This window comes from Pseudochaenichthys georgianus, chromosome 16 (assembly GCF_902827115.2).
Source record: "Pseudochaenichthys georgianus chromosome 16, fPseGeo1.2, whole genome shotgun sequence".
NCBI classification, from domain to species: Eukaryota; Metazoa; Chordata; class Actinopteri; order Perciformes; family Channichthyidae; genus Pseudochaenichthys; species Pseudochaenichthys georgianus.
Genome location: NC_047518.2, coordinates 32,877,840 through 32,893,149, shown reverse-complemented (window position 1 = coordinate 32,893,149; position 15,310 = coordinate 32,877,840). Strand labels below are relative to the sequence as shown.

Genomic DNA, 15,310 nt, shown 5'->3' with positions numbered 1-15,310 from the left:
CGACTCAGACTGCAAGGAATCTGGGTGTGATCCTAGATAACAACCTGTCTTTCACTGCAAACATCGCTGCTACAACCCCCTGCTGCAGATACACGCTTTACAACATCAGGAGGATACGTCCCCAGCTGACCCAGAAAGCGACACAACTTCTGGTCCAGACTCTCGTCATCTCACGCCTAGACTACTGCAACTCCCTCCTGGCTGGTCTACCTGCATGTGTGACCTCTGCAGCTCATCCAGAATGCAGCGGCTCGTCTGGTCTTCAACCTTCCTAAATTCTCCCACACCACGCCGCTCCTCCGCTCCCTTCACTGGCTTCCAGTAACTGCTAGAATCCACTTCAAGACAATGGTACTTGCGTACCATGCTGCGAATGGATCTGGCCCTTCCTACATCCAGGACATGGTTAAACCGTACACCCCGGCATGTGCACTCCGCTCTGCATCAACCAAACAGTTCGCTGCACCCTCGCTGCGAAGGGGACCCAAGTTCCCATCAGCAAAAATACGTGGGTTTGCTATCCTGGCTCCAAAATGGTGGAATGAGCTCCCCATTGACATCAGGACAGCAGATAGCTTACACACCTTCCGGCGCAGACTGAAAACTCATCTCTTTCGACTCCACTTCGAGCAATAGAACTATTAACAAAGCACTTATATACTAATAAAGGACTGGCTTATCTAAAGCCAGTTGAGTAGCACTTGAAATGTTTTTGCTCTATGAAACCTGATGTACTTATATGATTCTGTTTTCTTCAAGTTTGTATTTTGTTGGTCGAACGCACTTATTGTAAGTCGCTTTGGATAAAAGCGTCAGCTAAATGCAATGTAATGTAATGAGAAAGCAAGTGCAGAATTCAGCTAACAGCCATGATGAAGTCGGTTTCACAGTCAATCGGAGATAATCAAATCATAATCTGATGTAAAATGCTAATATTTGCCAATTTAGGGAATGTTAGTTGGATAAAGGAATATAACCATGGATATTTCAAGTAATTAGATCTCAATGTCAAATAAATGTTAAAGTCAATGTGAGGAAACAGAACTCCTTCAGTGAGGCTCCTTTGAAATCAATTAGATGATTTTACTCTTCAGATTTCAACGGCAGATCCTAAAGACCAGCATCAATTGGACAGTGAAATCAATACAGAAACATTATCAAGACTGAGGGGAAACAAGAGTCAGCATCAATGGGCCGTTGAGACAAAGGATTTAAAGGGCAATCGATGCACGTCCAGACAAAAGGCGTGCATCAAAGTAGCTCTGGCTAAAAGACGTACTTTTGGTGCCAAGCTAAAACTAAAAGCCTGTATTTTACCAGTAAAATTATTCTGAGTGAGCATACACTTTCTCAGCAGTGCTTTGAAGCACATTCAGACAGTTAAAAGTGTGTTCTCTTTGTACTTCCTTAGCACTTTGCTGTGCTATCATCCTTTTCACAGCAATTCAACATATAGTAGGTGTATATAATATTCTTTACTGATACGTGCAGGTCAAAAGGCAAATAACACCTTTCATGTTAGGGCTGGAACACCAAATGGAAATGTGAGCACTGTTATCAACCATGAGTATTAGTTTTAGAGAAGAATATGACGGGGCAGCATTTTACAAACCAATAAAGGGGTTTAAATACATCCAACATGTAGTCAGCTCAGAAACACAGACAATGTTTTCTTGATGTTTTAATGACACAATTGCTGTGAACAATCAGAAAGCTATCCAGTCTTTATGCTGCTTTGAAGTGCATAACTGCCTGATCCAATTTTTGCCTGTTTTTTATTATTGTAAATCTACCTACAGTTATCTATTCCCATCCGTCCCATGGCTCATCCACCACCCAGTGTTCCTGCTTCATCTCTGACTCAGTGAAGCCGCTCCACTGCGTCTGATGAGTCACGAGTTGACTCTTCTTACACCTCTCCATCCTTGTCTTGCTTTGTGCTCTGCCTACCTTCCCCAGTTCCTCAATAATTATAACAGCAAAAGCCACACTAGCACGCAGGGGAGGAACATACGTTAATACAAAAGGCCTTTCTCAGCCAGCGGAGTATTTCTAGTATTCTCTGCAAAGTCAGGCATTCAGCAGCCTCCTCTGCAGAGTCTTCTTACATTTCTGTCAATTATGCGATAATCAGGTCTACTGATCACATACAGAACTACTTAAAGAGGGGGCCATTCAACCATTAAAACAAAAAGACTGTTAAAGACATAGAACTCAGACAGTATAACACTGAGGTATGGGTTAGGCCGTGTTCTGACAGATAAAAGCACTGACTGCATAAAAAACAAAACAAAAAAATGCTTTGGATTAGGTATAGAAGATGTTATATGAACCAGTCCTAGAAGTCCAATTTGTTCATGGACAAACAAATATTTAAAAAATAACGAAGTTCAAAAACTAACATACTAAAAGGTATCACAACCAATAGGGGCTTTTGTTTGACTTGTATTGAGCACTGCTCTGGGTTTGTATGTGGTTCACTGTGTTGTTGTAAAAACCAATGCGAGGGTCAACTTTGGGAACTGGCCTTTTTAATTATTATCTTTTACCAGAGACTCTCAGTCTTATTTAAATGAATGAGGGGCCTGAGTTTCCATTGAATATATCATCCATTTTGTTGGAACATGCAACATTTCTAAGCGAACCTAGAGCTAGCACAGAGATCCTCCCACACTGAGGGGCTGTGCCTGAAATACGTTATATGTTTTTGTATTGTTGAATGTTAATGAAAATAGCATTTCATGAATTGCCCACCCAGTGTTGGATGCAGGTTGGATGACACATGGCTTTGGAATTGAGGATCAAGAATGATTAACTAATTATATTAGGAGAGAAATTATTCTCAGTATTCATGTTCATTCGTCCAAAGGCTTTAGCTAAATCCAGCCTCTGCCTGGAACTCGGGGTTCTAAGTGAAGCCATCCATAAATATGATTTTTTTGTCTGATTATTCTTTTATTTGGTCTATTGACTACAAATCCTGGCACTGACAACACAAGGCTCTGTTTAAGGGTGATGGAAGTGAAGGGAAGTGGACAGAAAGTACCAACACAGACTAACAAAAGGCTGTTGTCACTGTGGGCCTGTAACATCAGCCATTCCTGTGAACCCACTCTGATGCGTTTGATATAATGTCACATAACTCTCCTTCAAAAACACAAACAATGACTTGTTTTTTGAGAAATGGACAGATTGTGCCCCATAATACCTCTATTGTGACACAATAAAATCATTAAATCTAATCTTTTTTATAAAATGTCCATTAATAATCTGTACGCACAGGGAGAATAAGGTTGGAAGGTTGTCGCTACGTGCTATGGTTACTTCCTACAATGTGCTAAAAGTGTAATAATGTACAGTCCTTAAAACTGTGTAATATCGCATGAAATATTAGGCGCTTTCACACCGGAGTACTTTTCCCCGTACTTTTCCCTTTTAGTTCCGATAGTTCCTGGGATTTTGCGTTCACACCAAAAAGAGAACTTAGTTCATGAGAACTTTTCCCCCCTTTTCAGTCGCTGCTTGAGAACAGGTACTTTCCGCGGGAGAAAAAAGTTCCAATTTCTGATTGAGTGGGCGAATTGCGAACCACGCCCCGTAAAACTTAGAAAGGTTTTGTGAAGCCGCCATTGTATTTGCTGGCATTAGCATTATTAGCATTATAATTAGCCCTGCGCACCAACGGAGAGAGAATAACTTATGGCGACACAAAAAAAAACATGGGAGCGGTGGAGTGATGAGGAGGTGTCGGCGTTCTGGCGATTTACTCGGACTTACAGTCTCAAACTCCGGGGACTTCGGGTGGCAGTATATGCCGTGAAGTTGTTTGCAGCGGCCTGCCAGTAAACCCAAAGCAGAAGAAGAAGAAGTGACGTCAGCGGCTTCATTTGCGTAATCTTCCCTCAGAGACTTATTCCGGTGTGAACACGATCTGCTCTTTAGTTCCATGGGGGAACTAAGTGCTGGGAACTAAGTACGGCAAAGTACTTGGTGTGAAAGCAGCTATTATGACAATAGTGAAGATGTGGGAGGCTACAGGTTCCTCAAATGAAAGATACATGTGTTGGTGGGTAAATGTGCTGTGGACTAGAATCCACATTCCAAGGAAAAAGATGAAATTCCTGTACACACTTATCACCTCTGCATCTGTTTATTTAAAAAGAGTCAACGTTTAGGTTACAAGGACCTTCCTCAAGACAACGATAACGTGAAACAGTGCTTCAATAGAGCAGACGAAAAGAGTTTGTAGATTGCTTTTAGGGAAATTACAATAGAGCCAATGTTCACCTTACATGTCAAGGCATTTGAATAGCAAAGCGTCATGGAGATAAAAAAAAAACACATTATAAAGTGTTTTTCAATGCTGTCAAAATCGGACTTCTTTATTTATCCATATAAAAAAATCAATACAAGAAAAATGCTATGTGGATCACTGGCTAACGTTTACAGTGCTGCTGCCAACATGGGGCAGTCAGTGATTTGTGTCTAGGATGGCTGAGCTTTTGTCTGGCAGGAGGGCTTACGTAACAGGAGCTGCTGACAACACGTGGGTGCTGAGCTGAGGCTGGGAGAATGGCCTGGATCACTGAGAGAGACAGAGAGGTCACCGCTGCCCACTGTGTCAGCCCCACGGTGGGCTGAGAGGGTCAATGTACCGCCGGGACTGGGAACACAAGTTTGTTTTGCTAGCCCTCAGATCATTTATGAAGAAGACATGTTCACAGTCTTCTTGTGGACTGCATGTCTTCAGATTAGAGATGTGACCTATGTTCATAACTGGAGAAACAGCTGCTGTTGACTGATCAAAGATGAACTTCTTCGAGTTTAGAGACATCATCATTTTCCAAGGAAATTCAACAAACATAAGTATCTAGCCAGACAGAAAAAGCAACAATGGTCTATCAGTGACAATTCATTTGTCCACCTTTTAACCCTAACCTTTTTAACCCTAACCCTAAGAATTGTATGTACACATGTAATCCTAATGACGTTAACTTGGTCAACACAAAGGGACATAAAGATATTCTTATTTTTCTAAATATTACATAAACGTTGCTCTTCTGTTTGCTGCAATTTTTCGAATTCAAAGCTTCATTCGTGAAACCTTAATAGAGGTTTCAAATGTGTTTAAAGAGACTTTCAATACAGCCCTAGACTAAGCTAAAATGGCAAATAATTCCCCAAGACATGTTGTTGAGAAAAAGAGATGTGTAAGAATCTCCCATACTGAATGCTGGAACAGCTGATACAGCTATGTAACCAAGCAGTAAAACACCAACAAGACATTTTTAGATGTGACTTGCAAAAAAAGCTAGCCTAGTTCTGAATCACAGCCCACATGTCCAATTTTCATTTGAAGAAAAACAAAATCAGCCTGTTTATCATGTTATATAAAAGCTAAAATAAATTAACACACAGGCAATTTACTCTGCTGTCATTGCTACACTAACACTATTACTATTTATATTACGATTATATTTCAATTGATGCTTTATTAAAGCATGGTATAACTCTTCACTTTTAATTGTTTGACGTTGTTGCAATTTCCATGTGATCACCCTAACCTACATTTATTGCCCTGCTTGTTGTCATTGTCTTTGTTAAAAAGGCTAGATAGGATTAAGCAGTGTTTGTTCAATGTGTTGTTATCAGCCAGGGGTGAGGCCATTACCCAATGTTCACAGCAAACCAAGATAAGAAACACAAGGAGAGAAACAAACGATAAAATGTGTAACACACACACAAAGGCAGAAAGACTGCCTTTCGCCTATAATGTGCAAAACGTGTTGTGCTCGAAATGCTTTGTCATGCATCACTGTGTAGATGCAGCATGATACGTGATATTGTGTTTCACTATACGTCCCGTTAGAGAAGCTAAAGATGGGACAATTAAGAGAGGAAGAAGAGGAGTAGACTACCTCTAAATAGATACTTAACAATGACCACCAGTCTGACATTTATTTCACCCTCAGAGCAGTTTGTGGTGAGATTACCAAATGAGGCCGACTGAGTTGTTCTGTTTCCCTTTAATGGTGCGGACGTGATGTATGACTACATCTATACATGTGTCAGTTCTATTTTAGTTCAATCACAAAAACCTTTCCTGTGATCTCAGCGAGAGTAACACACCCCGTAAGCCTCACAATACCATATGAGTAATGAGATAAAGGGCATAATGTAAGCAAACAGGGGAGAGCAATGTGGCTGGTGGAGTGAGTGATAAGCGTTGCCCCACAGGGCTCCGTCACCACTCCTGTGATGGTGGGAGGGAAATCAAAACCTTTGGACAGCACAAGGAGTACTGACAGCGACAATTAAGACGATGAATCCAAAATATTAGCTTATTGCAGATCTGTTTCAGCAGTGTATATGTCGACCAATAAGTTACTAGAAATTGCCGTACAGATGTGCCAAATAAGGTTAATTCAGAAAAAGTGTTGTTTACTTCAGTGTAGTGATGCATATCGTTGACTTTTTTATGATACCGATACTGATAACACTGAACGATACCGATACTCGACCGATACTTATCGTGATACTTTCATGTTGCATAAGGGAAAAATCGAATCATCACGCAATTACTCCCATGAAGCGCTTTATGATATAGTTAACATGTCAAATTAATTGTCGGACTTCGACCTTTTAGTACTGAACAAACAATGACTCTTGACAACACGGGCTTGAAGACTGTACATTCCTGTACCCTGATTTTATGTGACAGTAGCAAATGTTTTGAGAGGTTGGATGTGTTGCCGCCTTTCCCAGAAATAAACGTATTGCAGTGGTTACGGACTAGGGATGGGAATTTGAAAGTAAATGTACATATCCTATAAAAAAAAAATTGGGTAAAAAATAAATAAATATGAAGTTTTTTTCAATAATTTTTGGAAATAAATACATACATGCTCAAATAAGTGTAGAAACCAAGTTTGTAAAATGTATTGAACTGGTGATCACAGTTTGACAGCTATAGGCCTACAGATTTCATGTGCGGAGGCGATTCACAATCAGCCCAGCTGTAGAGAACACCCTCTCAGCTGGAACGGAGGTTGCGGGTATAATTTGGCATAGTTTGACCTCTACACCGCACTCACTAACCTGGTCGAAATATTTCCACACATTACTCCTTTTTGACGCCATGTCTGTTGTGTAGGACTCTTCTTGGAGTGTAAATAATAACCGGACTATGACTGGTAAAATATGTTGAATACCGGCTAAACTAAATCTCTCCAGTCAAAATGTTTATGTACTTTGCCGCCACACACGGTTGCCAAGCAGCGCTTATTGTTGTTTAGGCTGGCCACTCATGTGTCGCGAGTGTTGACAGGGGGCGGGGGAGCACGCTCATGAACTGTTACGGAGCGTCCACACTACAGCTCCAAAAATAGCTTGGAGCTGGGCGTGTCTGGAGCTTGGGGATTTTATTCAAGCAACACGGCCAACAACCAATCACATGAATCTCCCGCCCCCGACATACAAAGCAAAAACCCCCGGGGATTGTATGGGAGCAATATATATATAAACTCCCCAAACAGGCGAAAACCTACCAGTTTCCCCCACTGTCTCTGCCACCTCCCTCCATGCCTGGTTCCTCCGGTTTGTATCCCGGTAGGTGAAGAGGGTCTGGTCATACAAAACCGGGTGATTCGCTACGGCGATAGTTAGTTTCTCCTCCGACTTTTTTTGAAATATAGAAATGAACGGCGGGATATCTCTCCCAGCTTAGACGCGGTTTGATTGGCTAGCGCTTCAGCTGTCAGATTTTGGGAAACGGAATTTGATTGGCTGGCGCTGGCTACTCCGGCGTCCAGGCGACCAGAAGTTGAACAATGTTCAACTTCTGGTCGCCTGGGTCGCCTGAGACGCCTCGCTCTGCTACCCACAATTCAGTTCGGCGAAAAAGCGCGGCTACGTGAAGTCACCCCATTGAAAGTGAATGGGCAGCTTGGAGCAGCTTGGAGCTTTCGACGCTGTCGACGCTGTAGTGTAGACGGGCCGTTAGCGCCGGAACCTCGCAACGGCTGCGGAGCGCATTTGCGCCACATTTGGGCCTAAGATGAGGTTTGAGTCTGCGTGATCTGCGTGTAGGGAGGGGCAGCAGCCATGTCATTGGCTAGAACTAGCTAAATCTGATGGATTTGGACATAAACACGAGTGAAGTATAACCGGACGCGAGAGAGAGAGACCAGCACCTGCAGCTCTGCCCGCTGTGAGGGACCGGTGAGCGGAGCAAAACACACCTTTAGACGTCAACTAACACATTTAGCTATGGCATTGTCGTATACATTGAATTATTCAATTTGATAAGTAAGGGATAATGTGCTGCGACGCGGTCATTATGGGGAAAAGAACACCGACAGGCTGATCAGGAGCCCGACGCGAAGCGGAGGGATCTAGATCGGCATGAAGGTGTTCTTTTCCCCATAATGACCAAGTCGCTGCACATTATCCCGCTTATTACATGGCCACATTCTCAACAAAGTAACGTTATGACTCCCAATATTAATTGAAATGCTTTTATGGATTTAGAAAATGATTTTATTGATTTAAAAAATAGTTGTATGTATTGATTTAAATTGACATGCATCCGCGAAGAAAAATAGTCCGATGTTACTGTTTGAACTAACGTAGCAACGGCAGGAACTGCTTCGATAGCGTTTTTGAGGAGCTTTCTGATTACAGATTTGAAAACATCGCTGCTTGCTTTAAAAGTAGCACAATTCATTATGTCAAACCTTGGAAAGTATCTCGATATCCCTGCCCTGATGCCAAAGTAACTGCACACTGTATGTTTTGCCATTTGATGTATATGTCTGGACCGCTGCGTAAAAAGGAGGGTTTCTGCCCGTTACTTCTCCGCTGTTTTCTTGTCCCTCTTGTCTTTTTCTTTTCTTCACTGGGGACTCATCAGCCACTAACTATTACTCCAAATTACTGTGCTCTCCAAATATATTAAAATGAATGTTAAAATCCTCCATGTTGCTATCACACGACAGCGGAAAACTAAAGACAATCAGACAGTTTGCTTGCTTTTCAAACTGTTACATTTGAAAAACAGTGAGAGCGTCTCTTGTCAGTTTGAAAAGCCAACGGTAGGACCTGCTTGCGTTTTTGAGGAGCTTTTTGATTACAGATTTGAAAACATCGCTCCTTGCTTTAAAAGTAGCACAATTCATGATGTCAAACATTGGAAAGTATCTAGATATCCCTGCCCTAATGACAAAGTAACTGGCAAGTGAATATGTGTCGCCGTTTGATGTCTATGTCTGGACCGCTGCGTAAAAAGGAGGGTTTCTGCCCCGTTACTTCTCCGCTGTTTTTCTTGTCCCAGTTCGAAAAGCAAACTGCATGCAGTTTGCTTTTCGGCCCAACTGTATACAGTTAAATCGACCGGACTTCTTTCTGAAGATGTGAGCGTCCTTAACAACGGTCAATAAGTCCTTGACAGCGGTCTGTCTGTTCGGTATTAACAACGTGTCACGTGTTCTGAATTGACCAATCAGAATCGAGTATTCAACTAAGCCATGTAATAATATGTAATCAACTTAGGCATCACTCCCAAAAAATAAAATAATAATAATAATTAATAAAAATATTCATAACTCATATTCGAACACATGAATAATTATTCGAATACCTGAATAATTTTGAATATTCGATTAATCGTTCCCATCCCTATTACGGACCCCACCATTCAGACTGGCAGTCATATGCAGCCACACTTTAGATTTCCGTATAGACATCGAGCTAATGAAAAAAACGAAAGCTAACTGAAAGGCTCAGAAGTTCGGGAGGAAGGTGAAGGGCGTTGCTTGACAATCAAGCCAATCACCGAAGCCGTTGCAAGACGCGAGATCTGGTTGGCTGGCGGTTTGGGTGCGGGTTTAAGGATATTACGCCTCACTTTATTAAAAAAATATATTGATCGAAAACCGGATCTGATTTCGGTACGGTATACCGTAGCCGCCAGTGTACCGGTATTTCAGTAATACCGGGAACCGGTATGCAGCCCTACTTCAGTGCACTGACAAGTACAGCTGCAAAGATTAATTGATCAGTTGTCAACTAATACATTAACTGAGAGATATTTGGCAAGTAATTTTTTACGAAAAGTAAAGTCAAAATTGTCTGATTCCAGCTTTCTAAATATCAATATTGTCTGGTTTCTTCACTCTGTTATATGACAGTAAACTCAACATCTTTGAGTTGCTGCCAATACAATACATCTGAGGATGACTAACTTATTTATGTAGAGAATTATCAAACAGATTAATCGACAATAAAATCAATTGTTAGTTGCATCCCTACTGAGGAGGGTCCTGTTTAGTATCTTGGTCACAAATCATTGAAAAAGAGGTCTTAGAGATTCCCTATACAGATAAAGCTATTTGTTTATGCTGCGGGCTTCTAAAAAATAAGAACCATCAGACCAGATATCGTTATCAGATCAAGAAATGTCGACAGCAAAGTACCAGTACCAGCTGGGTTTAATGCAAGCTAATGAGGGGAATTTAGAGTGACTCAAATCTCCACATGATTGATGCACTTCTGTCTCAATCAGTCTGAAGTATCGGAGCTGTCACTCTGAATTCTTAAAGTATCTATGATGGGAGTAGCTTATTGACTTTAAAACCACAGTCACATGCATACAAAATTACAGGCGTGAGCTAAGCAAATTCTTCCTTTTTAAATTTGCTTTCTCAGCAAGACAAAGCTTTTCTCATAGGGCTCGGTTTGCTGTGAACAATCAATCAGAGTAAACACCCTACTACTGCAGAAATGCAGAAGAGGAAGAAAAACAAAGGTGTGGTAAAATGGCTGTCCTTCAGCCGCCTTTTTCTGCAGAGGGGTGTAATCTGGTTACTGACTGAGCCCAGGCAGCCTACACTGACTCATTACATAACATCAAGAGCTACAGCTGGGAAGAAGGCTGATCACTGACTGAGGAATGAAGGGAAACCAAGCCCTTTACCCAGTTCTTCCAATGTTTCTCTCAGCTGAACGGATCAGTACAAAGGCCCTGCTATATAGGATGCACTGCAGCAGTCCCTCTTGATATATAATGCAAAAGGGCTTGTTATAAAAAAGAATCAGTGGACCCTACAGCCGTGGGCAAGAAAATGCACAACAGAGCACAGAAATGCAAAATCCTTGCTTGGTATAGCGTCATCTAATTCTATAGGGAAAGGCTATGCTGTCTTTACTGACGTCCACAAAAAAGACATAGTAAATATACCTTTTATGGCCAAGAGAAAATGCTCTGCCTGTGAAGAAAAGGCAGAAAATATCTTAGCCAATTTTGTAATTTTCTGCAACATCAGTTGTCTTCAAGGGCAACTGGATGAATCATACAGAACAGTGTGATGTAGGCAGATTCATTCTCAAAGGCTTGCATAAAGCACACGATAAGCATTGCATTGAAATACCCCCTGGGGCTTATACAAGGCAACTGCAGAGAGGGGTTTGTGTTACATTACATTGTCATTTTGTTTAGACGCTTTTATCCAAAGCGACTTACATACATTCAGTACTGTGGACAATCCCCACAGGAGCAATTTGGGGTGAAGTGTCTTGACTGCAGTGGGACTCAAACTTGCTACCCCCGGTTTGAAAGTCCAGCACACTACCCACTGAGCCACAGCCTCCCTGTGTGTGTTGGCGAGTCAATGCTGTGCCTCTATTCAACGTTAAAATACATTTATTTATAAACATTCACTATACTGTATGTTGACCGGCATAGAGCAAAAGTTAACCTCAAACAAAACAAGATGTAAAGAATATGATAGCTTGGCACTGCTAGATATGACTTCCTGTTCTTTTTACAAACTGCTGCCTCACTAATTCTCCCACTCAGCTGAGCAGATGTGCTTGACTAGCATTGAGGGAGGGGTCTGTCGATTTCAATTGCTATTGGTTTACATCTCTAAATCAATACAGTCACAGCTCAGTGTGAGCATTTCGCTGAACAAAAAGAAAATATACTAGTAAGCCGGTCATTGGAGAGAAATCAATACAACCCACTGAACTGCAGCAAAACAAAACATCCACAGAGCTTCGGTTGACGTGTCAATTATTGGAGCTAGTTGGCCGTTTCGAGTCCATTAGCTTAAGAAAATGCTTCTTCAGTTGAATCCAAGTTTTGTATTTAGTGGAGCAACGAGCCCTGATGCAGCTGCAGCACTGAATGGTTATCTTCTTCCCAAATAAGGACATTAATTATCTTTTCAACAGTCAGACTACACTGTAAGAAATGTCAAGCCTACCAAGAAATAGCAAAACAGGAGGGCTCCTTACAAGGAAACCAAAACATGTTTCAGAAAATACCTTAAAGCAGCTATATTAGTATTACGATAATGAATAGCACGCACATTCCAGCCGTGATGAAGGCTTGACCACCAGCTGTGGGCGGCTGTGTGTAATGTGTAAGACAATACCCATCTGAATGCACACACAGCTGATGTCAGAGATTCCACTCCATGCCTGCCCCTCTCGGGGCCGTGCCACTCGAGCTGGTCCAGTCCGAAAGCTGTCCAGTCATCACACAAAAATGTGCCAAGTCTAACATCCCTCTCGCGGCCTCCCTGTCTTGCTTGCTGGCTCAGATACATCCAAACTTGATCCATGTGAACTCAACAGCCTGCCTTTCTCTCCATGAGAGCTCAAGGCAAAACAAGGTGGGGAAAACAAGATCTGCTTACAGATAACGTACTTGACCTTGGTTTTATTGTTTGAGTGTATGAAGCCAAAATATGCCTTGAACTCATTTTACAGCAGCTTTGAACCTAATGACTAAGCTACTGAAACTGAATAAGGATAATCTGATAAAAAATAAGCAAAACATCATAAAATATATATAAGAAAAATAACACATTGACAGTGGTTTGGCTCCATTATTTCTATTGTTTATGCCCCTTAGATACAAGCCTGCTGTCTCTGAGTATATAAGAACCCGAGAAAGAACAACTGTGTAAGCATAACTACAGTAGCAATGTATACAGAGAATCACCACCTAATCTCTGAGTTGCCAGAATTAGAGCAACCTCCTGTTTGAGATGCTCTAAAAATAATGTGCTCATAATCACAGTTTAAACATAGAAAGACTGCACTGTGCACAGTTCAAAGTCAGCCAACAACCAACATTTAAACATTTACAGGAACAAAACGCCCCCGGTGAACGCCTAATGCCTTAATTAACGACAATCATATAGTGGTGACGTTGTGTGTTCTCTTAAAGCGTGACACCCAAGTGATTGACAAACAGGTAATTGTATCCTTGAGGCCTCACTGTTCTGAACAAAGTACAGAAAGTACAGTTAGGGCGGGCACCCATTCACAAACAGGATGTGCTCAAGTGAGGTTTGCAATGACGTAACTCATCTTCCAGTTGTTCCACTGTTTGTGACAAGGCGTAAATTGGGTTTGGAAAGTTAGACATGGCTTTAGACAAAACCTAGTCAGTGGAAGACTTCAGAGTCAGTGTTTCCGCCAGGGGGGCGTCTTGCCTTATTCAGCTCGGAACGCACTGAACTCGAGCCGAGGGCGTCCAAAAAAAAACAAGTTGTTATCGCTTGAAAAAACGAAAAGGAAAAAGGACAAGGACATCCCTCTGTTGGAGGGGCAAAGGAGCCTGGTGGGATTCTTTTTGGAGTATTGAAGATTGTTTCCCCGACATCGGCCTCTTTTCTGCTTTTCGTATCTTGGACCCACGGTACCCGGCACAGGACAACACGGAACGTGCGCGATTTGGACGCGATGAGCGGTGGAGCACGCGCGTGAACTGCGAGCACCGGAGACTCGCAGCGACGAAACTGAGGTGCCGTAGGAAACTGTGGTAAAAAGAGCCGGCTCTTCTTCTTAGTGAGCCGAGCCAAATGATCCGGCTCACTGAAAAGAGCCGTAATAAGGGACGGCTCTCGGGGTGGACGCCCTGGTCTGGCGGAAACACTTATCAGAGTGCTTTATAGTGCTTCCCTTTAGCCTGATGTGGATTGATATTCACTGGACCACAGTCATGTCCAGCTAGCTGAAATTGGCAGCATTAGCTTCTGAGCTCAAGTGTTTATCAAAGAGTCTGAGAGCTGATGTAATGGAGTAGCACTGCATGTAGCAGACAATTCAATTAGTTTCCCAAGTTCTCTAAAATACAGCAGAGCAGCCAAATGCCTGGACCAAATACACTCAGTGTTGTCCAGAATTGAATTTTAGGGCACAACTTTGTTCTATTCTCAAGAATTCTACTTCTAAATACGGATAGATTAGAACAATTCTTTGCTAAACAAATGTGACATATCACAAATACATTTTCACAGGTTTTGAGAGCCTCTAAAATGAAACATTCAAAAGTGCATTAAACTGTCTTCTATTCTGTCTTTAGGAATAAGTTTTTACAAAGGATTTCTGTCAAACTTCCTAAATAATTAGTGGACAGATTTGAGTGTAACCTGGATGTTACCCTGTAATTCTTCATATATAGATTAAATATCTTAATAAGAAAATTCTGCATAATAACTGTGATTACAATTGTATCTATATCTTGCTGTAGGTCATATGTTCTTCCTTTCTGATGTTCTGTTATGGTAGTTTATTAGAAGGGATATTAAAGCGGGGTTCAGAGGTTCCTAGCTGGTGCCCGCCGCGTGTCACTGCAGTCAGGCCCACATTCCACACACAGACCGCGTTACATTGTGCACAGTCTGTGCAGTTGACACCCGAAACAGCAGAAAATGTAATGAGGGTATCTGATACACAAAGTGTGAGAGGGAAGTGGAAGCTAATCTGCTTTCAATGCATTACTGTTTGAGAGGTGGGCAAAAAAAGAAACTCAAAACAAGTCATGAAGAGTGACTGGCTGCTGAAGACAGCATCCAGTGCAACGTGTTGCTCTCCCTCTGAAGGACAGCCACACAGAGACACATCTTGGAGAACATAATGTGTTGCTTTCAGTGCTACAGAAAGCTTCCAACCTAAACTCCACACTCTGTGGGTGAGAAGTCCTCCTTCAGCCCCGCCGGCCTCTTTATTGATTTGTAGCTTTTGTGAAGAAATACAAGCCTCTGCATCCATTTGAGTACTGCCTATTTATTAGCAAAGGGTGGGGACACTGTGACTAAGAAATATGAAGTATGACTGTGCATAGTAGGGCTGAACGATATACCGTGTCATGGCGATAACCGCGATATGCGCATGCGCGATATTCAAACCGCAGGGACGTGCGGTTTTATTTCTTTTTTTTTTTTAAATGCTAATGCACTTTAGCACAGAATTCAAAATAAAGATACCCTTATTACTTATCGAAACTGCACATACAATA

General features: G+C 41.9%; 1 protein-coding gene across 2 annotated transcripts in view; it reads right to left on the bottom strand.

The window, feature by feature from the left end:
- The window catches only part of otud7b (OTU deubiquitinase 7B), a 48,815-nt gene that overhangs the window by 22,044 nt on the left and 11,461 nt on the right, over positions 1-15,310 (bottom strand). The gene's annotated exons all lie outside the window — the stretch shown is intronic.